Source organism: Anser anser, assembly GCF_964211835.1.
Source record: "Anser anser genome assembly, chromosome: 3".
In the NCBI taxonomy this organism is placed as follows: Eukaryota; Metazoa; Chordata; class Aves; order Anseriformes; family Anatidae; genus Anser; species Anser anser.
Genome location: NC_139722.1, coordinates 115047156 through 115059992, shown reverse-complemented (window position 1 = coordinate 115059992; position 12837 = coordinate 115047156). Strand labels below are relative to the sequence as shown.

The 12837-nt window shown below is 41.7% G+C and overlaps 1 protein-coding gene across 8 annotated transcripts in view; it reads right to left on the bottom strand.

Moving 5' to 3' along the window:
* The window catches only part of CCDC85A (coiled-coil domain containing 85A), a 217413-nt gene that overhangs the window by 145200 nt on the left and 59376 nt on the right, over nucleotides 1–12837 (bottom strand). Inside the window, exon 1 of one of the 8 annotated variants that reach the window (XM_083832368.1) lies at nucleotides 709–723. The exons of the other annotated variants lie outside the window; for them this stretch is intronic. The gene's annotated coding sequence lies outside the window, so the exon portion shown is untranslated. Of the gene's footprint in view, nucleotides 1–708; nucleotides 724–12837 lie in introns of those variants that run through there. 8 annotated transcript variants of the gene reach the window in all.

Below are 12837 nucleotides of genomic sequence, written 5' to 3'. Positions count from 1 at the left end.
CCCAAGGCAGGTCCCAAGGGGGACTTTGCCATAGCACTAGGGGGCAGGGCAGGGAGACGCCTGCCAAAAGAGGGGAATTCCCCTCCTCGGTCTGCCAGGAGGTTTGTTGTTTTTTTTTTCCCATTTTGCAGGAGAATGTGGAACAAATTGTGACACTGTCCGAGATTCTGTGGTTACTCACCAGATTCACCTCTGAGTTTAGTCCCATGGACATATACACAAGCTAGTGACAAGTGATTCTCACTGTCATGAGGTGTCCACCAAAAGACTGAGCAACCTAAATGCAAGCTCCTATCTGTAGCCAAGAGGTGATGTGGAACAGGGAGAGGACAAGGAAAGACTTTTCATGGACAGACACAGGAGGGAAGCTGGATTAAGTCCACAAATAAACCAAAAGCTAGCAGCCAAGTAGCACCGACTACTTTATACATGAATGCCCATATTTTTCAGAACACATCTGTCACAAAATGAAAAATCAGCATTTTAATAAAGAGCCACAGACACCATCAGTATTCGAAAACAGAGTCCCATCCACACTTGCACTTCAGTAAAGGATGTGCTGTTTTCAGCTAGATAGCAACAATTTATTCACTTTCTTCTGATTACGTGACCAGTAGCCTCTAATTCTTAACTGCTAAGTATCAGTTGGAAAAAAAAAAAAAAAAAGAAGTGCTCAGCTGCAAGCAGCAGAAACTCTGTCCTCCCTACCTCCACATCTGTCCAGGGCACAGCTACGTATCCAGGCTCCCAGGGAGGTATGTGCTTCCCAACAAAGGCAGCAGATGGGCCAGCCCAGGAACACCTTCCACTTCGGCACCTTTGACAAAACTCTATCTGCAAACTGTGCAATTAAATAAATTCCATGAATGAAGGCCCTGAATGCTTTCCTTGTTCTCCAGATACCAAAAAATAAAGTAAAAAAATAGTTATTAACCATGATCCTGAGGGCAGGAGCCTGCCCACTGGGTTGAGAGCTAATTTCATTAAAATCGGGGCCGTCTCTGTAGGAGCTTGGGAAGCACGGTTCCGTGCCTCAGTAGAGCACCCTGTACACAACAGGCCTGCTGCTGTCACACGGTGCCTTCTTCAGAGCAGCCTTCAAGCTGCCAACACCACCGAAACAGTCCAGGGTGGCTCAGAAAGGACAGAGCGGGGTTTAACCACTGCTCCCTCAGATGACTCAGAGGTGATGACACGCCTTTTATTAGGAGCATCACAGAATGTCATTTAAATGTTATATTTATTTACACCTTAATCAAAGTAAACATGCAAATAGCTTCTATAAATTTTATGAAACAGACAGGAGAGGGAGCTCTCTCTTCATCCCACTAGATTATGAATGGATTTTGCTGAATAGATTAGAATCTAACCACATTTTTATTCTATGTCACATGTTACTTCTTGTCATTCTTTTGTCCTGTGACTGTCTCCTCTTAACAAACAACTTTGTAACACAAAACATTCCTGTGTACCACAGAACATTTTTGGGGGTGAATGCAGTAAGTATATCATAAAGGCACTTTTAATTTTGGTATAGGAAAAAATGAGTATGTAGTTCCTATTTACAAAATACCGCTTTCCTACTGACTGGTACATATACAAACACATACCGCATGTACGTGTGCATCTTAAGTGTACTTTTTCACTTTCCGAATTAAAGTACCAGGCAAGTGATTTTTTTCATCATTGTCATCATTAGCATGCTCTCAGATAATTTGTATTCATCCTGAGATCTATCAAACCAACCTGAGATTTCTGGTCCATTCAAAGTGCATTTTTAGGATAAATCACTGAAATATCAAATTCAAAAGAAATACCTACAAGCATATAAACTAGCAAAAATAAACCCAAAATGAAAGAAGTCACGGTAATCTTACTGCCCGCATGTTCTCACTGCATTTATTTGAAAACTTCTTATCATAATATGATCTTAACTCACATTTTGGGAAAAAAAAAAATGGCAGCAGAAATGCTTGTATCAGCATCTGGATATAATGCTAAAAATCAAACTGTGAGTTACATCTGTCTCGTAAAGCCTATATAATAAGATTTACTTAATCCATTTGAAAGAAAAAAAATGTTTTTGTCCCCCAATTTGTTGCGACATCTGAAAGTTCATGAGGTTATGACCCCTCTTTAAGAAAGCATCTTCTACCACCTGCAAATACCCTAGGAAAGCAGCCTGAAACAATAAAACACGTGCTAGTTAACCGTTACCAGGGCAACGGTTATGCTTCAGCAATGGGAGGTTTCAGCCCCACAGTGGCTTTGTCTGAGGAAGACACGGCCCAGCTGTTACCGAATAACCATTGTTGTAGATCATCAGGAAATAACAGTCAGTGCGCGAGCTAAGCCCTGTGGAAGTTTCTGTCCTCCTCACCACCAGAGGTACATCTGAGAAAAAGGACAGAAAAGCCGGCTTTTTACAACATAAACCAAAACCAGATAAGAGTAAAGACGCTAAAACCACCCCATCAATAGCGACTCGTCATTCGGTGCATACAGCTCTATCGCCTTGTCACTTTGAGGAGGATGATTTTTCTGATGCAATGAGCTCAATTCGGTCGATGGCAAATACTGCAATTATTAATTACATAGAACACCAGAAAGTTTCAGAGAAGTTATCTCTGTGCGTACAAGTGGCTCAGCATGCAGAGCCCGTGTTCCCTTGCATCAAAGCACTTGCTAAGGCAGCCACAGCTTGGTCTCCCTGTTCATTGCCATTTTCTTGGAGATGCGCAATAGTTAATGTCACTGTCCTGAAACACGGTATCACAGTTTTCAGTCAAAATTTTCATTTCCCTTAGAAATGGAATTCAGCTGACTATAGTGGTTAATTTTTAAGAAGAGACCAAGCAATTTAAGAGGGATGTTTTGCAGGTTTTGTCAGCTGGGTTTTGCCTTTTTGTTTGCCTTAACAGGGTGTCAAACCCTAGCACAGAGCTCTCAGTAACAGCCACACGACCAAGACTTCCTTCTGGTATTTACAAGAGTTGTTCTCTCATTGATTAATTCACTCGCTCACTCTACAGAACTGATTACCGCTGAGTTGCAGGGGGGTGATGCGGTGCAGAAGGGGACCCGAGCGCAGGCACGCAGCAGCCAGGAAAGGCAGCGCATGTCCTACCAGCGAAGCACCAACATGCAAAAGCTGCAGCAAAACCAGGATCTTCTCTACTTTAGTCCTTGTAAACAAAACACACGCTGCTTTCTCCGATACTGAAGGGTGTGGCAAGGGGAAAATGTGGCTGTGTGTGTTCATTTCCACCATCCCAGGGCTCCGCTGGTATTACAACAAATTACGAGAATGAGCTGTTCCCTAGAAAGAACCTCTTCAACCTCTCCTGATAATCTGCTTAGAAAGGACACAAGCTGGTTTTCATTTGTTTGTACTGTAAAGGCAGTACAAAAGGAAGGCTTTTATTCATGGATTTTTCAAGAATTTGGGACAAAACATCCTTTCACTTCCAAAAGACAAAAGAAATAAACAGTGGTCTTTGGTCTCCATATAAAGCACATTAAGGATTTTTCACAGCAAAAGACACCAAAGATCTTCCCTCATCCTTTCAAGTCTTTGGATCACTTAGCATTGGCAGAAACAAATCTCGTAAAATGAACGCTTTGCACCAGAACTGAGGAAATTATTCAAAGCACAATAACCTGAGGCTTTCACAGCCTCCTTTGCTGCTCACAAAGAGTCTTAAAACAGCTTACATTTTTCCATCTTTCAAATTTTTCTGCATATTTTTTCTCCCTATAATCCAGAGGTATCGTAATGCATAGATGTAAATTGTCTGTTCTTAAGTACTCCACTGTATCTAAGTCCAATCTTAAGGACTGAATTTGTAGCTTGAGCTGCCTCAAATCATTTAAATTGCACACAGAGGATGCAGATTGCTTCCTCCCCTCTGCAACTGCCCAGGTTTAACTCTCAGAACCAACTACCCGAGGAAGTGCAAATTCCGTAAAGTCACTGTAATCTCTGAAATTTCTGCCATATGTGACTGACGTGCACTTCGCCTCTTCCCCAGAGGCTGGGCAGCAATCTCCAAGTGCCAAGTGTGCTCACAAAATGCTGCACACACACAAGGAAAAGGCAGGACCCCCGCTTTCAGCCTGTGAGGTGCCACAGGGGAGCCTGGCTGGAAGGCTCCTGGCAGGTCAGGGTGTCTCCGAATGCTCTGCCATTCGCCATTACAGGCTTATCTTGTAGAAGGTAACTGCTCACCCAATATTACACCAAAACACATCTAAAATATACCCCAATATTTTTTGTCCTGCATAACTTACGTGCCTAAATATGTCGCTGCCACTCAACTAAACTTGCTTTCCTTCAAATCCAAATTCTTGTCTGTTTTTTTAACATTATTCTGTTTTTTTTGTGTGTGTGTGCTTAGTGTTTGGAATTAGCACAAACGTGAGAAGCTATAAAGTCCACAATTAATCTCCTCTCACTGATTTGTATTTTTGCATTTTTTGTTTTTTTAAGCACCCACACAATACAAGTCTATTCATAATCTGTGCCTCAGAGAATGCCCAATTAACATTTAAAAACGCACAACAAGACATAACAAGTGGGAGAATCATAAAACAGACAAGAATTACATTGACTGAAGGGGAAAGAGGGTTAGTACCAAAGAACCTCCAGGTGACTGCAGCAGTCAAGGGGGTGGTGTGGTGATGACTGGAGACTAAAACGTTTTCTGTCCTTTCTTTCCCAACACCAACAACTAGGAAAAAAAAAAAAAAAAGGTAAGAAGATAAACATTTGCAGAAAAGAAACCACTGCCATTTGGTTACAACCAGAGTGTATGTCAAGGAGGAGAGGGGAAAGTTAAAGTTTGCTGTAGAAGAGACCAAGAAGTGGCAGAGCGAGGGGCAAGGAGAAGTACTTGTTCCCAGGAATGCAGAGGAAAGGCAGTGTTCTCAGCTGCAGCCACGTTAAGTCCAAGGAGATTGTGAGGCATCCACAAGGCAGCCTGTGGAAGACAGGGATCCACACAAACTGTGAGTGTAAAGTATGTCAGAACCAAGCAATACTTTAATCATTACCAATATAGTCATCTAGTCCTCCTGAAAACTTCTTTTTCAACAACTTATTCAAAATTCATTTTAAACTCTGACATCGGCCAGTAGGAAGAAAATATTTCTCTCTCTTCTTCACCCTGGATATAAGTCGCAGACTGGGAAATCTCTGCAGGCAAATGTGATGTCTTTATAGCAATCTCACAATTACCTGTAGAGATTCTACAATCTGGCATCTTCAGACACAGTAATTATAAAGTGTTCAGTTCTTCATCTTCCACACCTCTGCTGAGTTGAGCTGAATTCAGTCCAAATCGCCTAAACAGCACGTAGCTGACTGTGAGCTTTTATCTTAATAATTTTCACGAGCCAAGGGTTGAAAACAGAAGCATAGAAACTACATATATGAACCCACTGGACATTAGAAAAGCACTGTTAACGGTTAACTGAAGCTGAAACACAATGGGGTTTTCATGGGGGGATTGGTTCACACAGCACTGGAGGAGCTCAGCCTTTTTTAAATGATGATGTTTTGAAGAGCAGTTTGTTTGATGAGCGGTCTACAGATCAAGCTTCGGACACAGTGGCAGCAAGAAGTCACTTTGAAGCATTTCTTTTTCAGACACAAGAATATCTATGAATGCAGGTCTTGATGAATGGCAAAAGGAACTTTTTTTTCCCTCTTAAAAAGTTCCTAGAATTATCTGATTCGTGAAGTTTTCATCTTATGCCATACCTACACACACTTTCATCCACATACGTACACACACTTTCATCCCATTCTCAGAAAGGTGCTGGTGGTGAACTCCACAGACAGCAACTGCGAGGGTGTGCAATTTTAGCCATCCTTGCCTTCCTCTGACCTCGGTGCTCCGCTACTAGCTCCAGGGGAAGGCAGCAGGGGAGAACACGCTGGCGTTTTCAGGTGCCAGGGTGCAGTTCCAGAAGGAGGGCAGAGAGAGCAAATACTGCTTAGGCAGAAGAGCAGGCAAAGGCATGACATCAAGGCAGGGAAAAGCAGAGGTTCCAGCTCTAATCACAAAACTCCACAAAACCTAGCAGCTGTGCTCCACCTCTTGCTGAAAAAGATCAGCTGGATGGCATTTTTGTTCAAAAATGATTCTCACGCATTTTTTTCTTCTTTCTTTTACATCTCTTCTGTTCTCCCTGCTCACAACAGGTAACTGTTGAGTCTGCACAACAGCCTTGCTGTGCGACTTCCCAGCTCCCTGCACTTCTCAGCCAGCCACTATTCCTCCACCAGAGTTACCACCTTTAGTCTAGATTGGAGTTTACCTCAAAACCGAAATAAAGGTGCGCGTTTAATCTGTTCTTCTCAACCAAGTGTTAACTGACAAATGATGAGGGCATGCATGTGCAGTTACCATAATTACAGCTGATAATTGCGCATGCAGGTACAAATGGTATGTCAGCATTTGCAAATAAAACTTGTGGTGATATCCTAGAGTAACTCAAATAATGGCAAAGCCCAATTCATTTCAATACCATGATTGTTTCAACACAAGCCTTAAATACTAGTTCTGGGACTGGAGGCAGAATTGCAATTGGAACCAACACATTTTCCCCATCAGACCCCTATAAATTATTCTTACTTTTATTAAATCCAACTAGTTCTTGTCTACTGTGTCCTGACAGAGACTGTTTTAATAAGCTATAAAATGTGCTTTGCAACAAAAACATCAGTTACCTTGTAAGATTTTTTTAAATTTATCTGGCTATTCCACTCTAATATTTTAAATCGATCTTCAATTATTCAGCCAGCACAAGCCCTGCAGAGATATGTATGGTGCCATACATTGCTCAAAATGCTGTTAATGAATAATACGCAGCCTGCCTATCCATTTAGATACATAAAGAAATGCATCAAAGAGAAGCTATGCTGGCAAATCCAACCCTGAGAAAGAAATCAAAATTTCATTCCAAGAACTGGCTCGAATCAATGCTAGAATCACTCTAGGCTGATCTAGAATTTTACTCCCTTGATTATTTTTATATGAATTTTTGTTACTCTTCTGATTAAGAGGCTCTTTTGGTTCATCTTGTATATTTTGAGTTGCTGCCATCATTCTAAATATTTCTTATCTCGTTATACTGCCAGAATTACCTATGCTTTCACACCTCTATTTTTAGAATGATGCCATTGTATTAACTAAAATATTGCACATGAAAGAGAAAAGCAATTTATTCTGCAAGTTTCAAGATCTTATCATAAAACTGGAGTTGTTATGCCAACGCCAATAGACTACGTATTTTCTGGATAAAACCTGTGCCCTAGTGAAATCAACACAAGTTCTTGCATTATCCTCTGTGGCATCAGGATTCCTCCAGAAGCTTTTCATCCTTATTCTAATCACCTATTTGCATCCACCCATCTGTTAGCAAATATTTTTAAACATGACATAAATATTTGTCATTCAGCACTATGGATATAGAACTAGTTTGAACCCATCATCACGCTGGACTAGTGGAAAATTAGATACCACACACTAAAAAAAAAGTCCCTTTGTAAAAAAACACATAAAAGTCTTGAACACGTGCCACAGTGTGAACTGGTAACACAACTCCTCCCCTGCAGCTGCCAACGTTATGATGACTGCCGGCCACTAGTACAGGTCACTTTTCCTGTAGAGCTGCCCAGGTTTCATACAGTGACATGTGACTATCAATTATTATTTATTGGCTTTTTTTTCAGAAGTGTCTGATTCCTTCCTTTTAGCACCATGCAGAATTTGAGCACCACCCTATTTATCCAACCCTAAATGTAGAGAAACCTTCGTTATGCCTGAACTTTTCATTAGGCATTTTCACTGCAAATTACAATATCAAAAATATTGAGGCTTGATTGTTTGATCTTTCACCTGGAAGCTCTAAACTCTTGTAATCAGTCTTACGCTTGTTTCATAATCTTATGACATCCACGTTAACAATAATAAAAAAATCTATGTCAGAATAATATAAAGGTTGAAGAGTCGAGCAGTGAAAAAATCAGGAAGTGCCAGAAGTAAGGTTGCCTGCGTGGGATTAATGTGCTCCCTTTTTTGCATTTGCAGTGTGAGGTATTCTTTAAATTACTGGATTACATGCTTTAGAGCAAGATTATCATTCTTTTACCATAAGCTTTTCATGCACCATTATTAAGTAAAAGGTAGCCCCAATCTCTCAGGAATTCAGAACACCTTCTCGCTCATCCACCAGCTGGAAAGGAAAAAAGGGAACGTGTGTTTACCCTTGGAAAGACATCTAACCTGCTCAGGGACCTGCTGTATGTAATGTTCATCTGTATCCATTTATACCACATAGTAACACTCGCCTGAATTCCTATCTAGAAATGGTCTCTTCCTGTTCCTACGGGGCCTTTCTTTCCACGGAAGTTCTACAAACACACATTTGGATGCCCAAACAGTCCAAACCGAAGCAATCGTTATCTAGCATCCATCCCTGCTGTGCCACCTCCAGACCATGATTTCAGTGCCTCCTCCAGGTTGCAATTCCACGTACGCTGAGTGGCAGCAAGAAAAATGTGCATGCCAAAAATGACCGAGCAAGAAGAGGGGTAAAAAGAATTTAGTCCCCGTGGTTTTAACTCTTATGTCACCAGTGGAAAAGAGTTTATGTAACGCAGAAGAAACACAAAGAAACCGAATTCTCACTTGTGTTGTGTTTAGTAGCCACCCATACAAAAATCAACAGAAGAGATATGCCCTCTGGCTCTTGTGCCTACTCCTTCAGCCACAAGTTTTCCTCCACTTCCACAGATATGCAACAGATGAGAAAGTTTGGTCATGTCTGCATTTGTCTGGAGCTTTGTTTGGGACCTTCTGTATCACCTGATGCCTTCTTTTGTCCAGCAAATACTGTTGAACTGGCAGAGCAAATATAATCAGACCACCTGCCAAGCCTGCCTCTAGTTTGTTCCAGTAGCAGGCAGTTTTTTCAGAGGATTTTCTGAACTGCTCCCCTGCCAGTATGCTGCAAGGCTGCACTATGCGCGGGATTTCTCCCAGAGCAAAACCAACATCTCTGCACCAGCAATGGTACAGGCTGTATTCTGCGGGCCTCACGGTTTTAGTGTGCAAGGTAAGGAAAGCAACACAACCCCGCAAGAACGTCTGCTCCAAAGACACATCCTCGGAGGGCTCGTGCAAGACAAGGACTTCACTGGGAACTACCAGCAGCCCCCCGCAGCCCGAGGCCCCTGCCTCTCCATCGTGCTGCAGAAGAGCGCTGCCGGAGAGCCCCAGGGAGAGGACACAAAGCACAAGTGGCTGCTGTACCCGCTCCGCAGCCACCTAATGCAGAGTGCAACGTGGGCCGGGGAGACGTGTCTGGGGTAGGGCGATGGTGGCCTTCACTAAGACACTGAGAGCAGGGCATTGCCATACAACCTGCAGGGAAAAGAAGCAGTTGGCTCTCCTTGCTTCAGTATTTTGCTGTTGCAGCAAATTGTGATGAAACAAAGTGAATGATCTTGCTTATCATCTTCTGTAGGTAATCAGCTCTAGGAAACATGCTTATATTTTACTTCACCCTTCAGAAAACCTTCTTACAGCTTTTCTCTCAACATTACTTTTCTTCTTATAACTTCACCAGATGTCTCCAGTACATCCAACTTGTTCTTCTACTCTTGCCTGTTCTTCTGTGCAGTTCCTGCATTTTATTTGTAAACATTTGTGATTCCAGTTACTAACGGTGTCCTTCAGATTTGCTGGCAGAGCTCCATACTGACCAAACACAAGAGCAGGATTTGGTTGTAGTTCTCTGCACAGTGGTGCTACCCTGGCTTGAAAGCACTGATCAGTAGAGTTACAGGAGCATGAGAGGAGGTAAGTGCAAGGAGCTGAAGAAACACACACATCATTTTTAGAAGTTTGACATAAATAGTTTTTTGCTCAGCAGTTAGAGAGTTTCCTTGATTTTGCATTTTATTGTATTCCCCGTTACACAAAAGAAGCCAAATAAGCAGTGGCTGAACCAGAACGAACAAGCTTGAATTATGCTTTATCAGTTTACATGCAAATTGGGGCATGCCAAATATCACCAAATAAACCAGGTCTTAACTCAACAAGTGCAGTTGCTTAATAGGACTTCTCTCAAAGGAGATGCAAAGAGACCCTAACTGTTTTAATGACAGATCTTCACAGCATCAGTTGCTGTCTGTGGAACTTTGCCATTTTTTCTTCTGTAAGGCATTCAGGGAAGAAACTTAGCTGACATGAATCCACTTGCAGGCCTAACCTGGATGGCTGTGAATTGGCTTAATCTCAGCTGGCAACTGTGAGCAGTTAATAATTCTCTCACAGTGGTATCTGGGATTATGCTAAACACAGCAATTTCTTTGCTCTAATGGATTAATAAACCGGCACGGCACCTAAATTACAGAGCCAAGATGTACTGCTGCAGCGCACGACACCCCAACAAACCACGCGCGCAGGACTAACCCTGTGGCTCACGCAAGTCAAGCACGCTGAACTCCAGACCTTGCCACGATACCTCCTGTCCTCCCGGCTCTGCAGCAGCAACACAATTGTGGTGCCAATGGGGTTAGCATGTTCTGCCGGCATCACATCACATTTCAACACCGCTGAAAAGTTGACTTGCAAAAATACCTTGTGAAAACACTGCTCTAGCACCAAACTGCAGGGCAGATGATAGCTTTTCTGCATTTAATCCTTCACATCTGAGGTTTTTAAGATAAACAAGGTTCTGTGCCCAGACCTTTCACTTCCTCCCTATCCTGTCACAAGTTCAGTGATTAGTGTTACACGACAACCACCATCTACCTTTAATTTTCCATTACCCAAAACAATTGCAAACATTTTTTCCTGGGTTTATGACCTTGGTAATGTGCCAACTCAAACCAGTCGGGATTCTTGTAACTTTTTAAATTTAAGTTAACGTGCTGAAGAGGAACAAATGATGAAGAGTTCCCAGGAGTTGGACTCGATGATCGTTGTGGGTCCCTTCCAACTCAGATATTGTATGATTCTCTGATTCTGTGATAACCTGCCACTTCAAGAAACACAGCTATCATATCTGTGTCCATATTCATGGCAACATGGATTAACGCAATGTTTGGAAAATGAGATGTACAATTACTTCTGTGTAACTCTTCTTTAGCTCTTTACTTTAAAACCAGAAGTTTAACTAGAGATACCATTAGAAATAAGCAAATCAAAACAGTATCTTCTGTCTCTCCTTCAACCACATCAATTTATGAAGTCACCACAGTTTCATGATAAGGTGATCACTGACTCTGGGTGGATACCAAGATCATTAGTTAGCTAGCTACCAAGTAATCAAGTGTAAATCTGGTTATGCTGAAGCACATATTTAGCATTGTGGAAAGCAAAGACCCTCCTTGCTACCAAATGCCACTCATATATTTTTCTTAAACTGTCAAACAAATATGTGACCTCCTTAGCCATAATTATAATATTGTTATTCATGTTTGCAGCGCTTGCAACTTGAGCACTTACAGCCTTATTCAAAGATGAAGAAATCAATGCAAGACTCCCATTAATGCTAGATGGCTTTAGATCAGCCTATGGATACCCAGCAGGAAGGAATTTTATACAGAGCCAGTGCACATAAAATAGTTATATTCATTTCACTACATCTTAATGGCTGAAAGCTCCAGATGGCTGACCTTTGGAGACTTTTTTCCTAGGTTTTATTTACATGTGTGATTCTAAGGAGCACCTGTAGTCTGCCAAAATCTGTTCATGTTACGCTAAGGATCAAAGGATCCTGATAAGGATGTTTCACTCTGATGTACAGAAGTTGGTGCTGAGCAAAACAGGTATGAGACAACTTCTTTTTTGCCTTGCAAAACTTTAGAAGAAAATCATTCTGAGACAAAAGTGGGCTGTCTAAAACAGCCCTGGTGAAGTGATGATTTTTCTATCTCAGTAACTGCTAACAGAAGTACCTCTGATGTAGAAGTGTAGAGTTTGTTCATTGTGTTTATGCAGAGTTAGTTATCACTCTCATTAGTCAACAGATGTCACTGACGTGGTTTGTTTTTCCCTGGAAAATGTTCTTTAAATTCCCCTATTCACTGTAAGCAATTTTCAACCACCTTTCACTGCTCTGTAGAGTGAAAATTAATTTTCTTCCACACCCCAAGTCCAATTTAACAAAAACATCCAGATCACTGTGGGACACAGATTGCAGAATATTTTCACAGACAGATCTAATAGATTTCATGACATTTGTGTCACAGAAGCAATAATTAGATTATTCCCAGATTACTAATGATTAGATTACTTTCATACAGTTTAGGCCTGTACAGAACTACAAAACACAACTGCCTCCAGAATCTTTGAGTGCACTCTTTCAAACACAGTGGATGGAAGCAGAAATCTTGATGTCTGAGGGCTGTGATGACCATATTCTGCTTATGTTGTGTGTTATTTCTTCTCAGTACAGTAAGTTCAACAGCAGATGGACAGACATATCTGGCTCATACACATCCAATGCAAATATACAGGCCAGCTATCAAGACTCAGAGCTGAAACCAAATTCTTCCTTTCGAACGTGGTGTTGGTTCAAGATCCAGAAAACGTATGAGAAGTAGGACAGTAGCACCAGTCTCTAGTTCTCGTTGCCGAAATACTGCATGCAAAAAGCCCATACACACTGGCACAAGGTTAGAGTTTCTCATGAATTTCACAACTTACTGAATTTGCAGACTCACCTTGCTGAGAGCCTACATCATTTCCTGGGTTTTGGAGAGGCAGAACACTTGCTGACTTGCTTTCTCAAGCTATTCAAGCAACGCACAATGGTTCT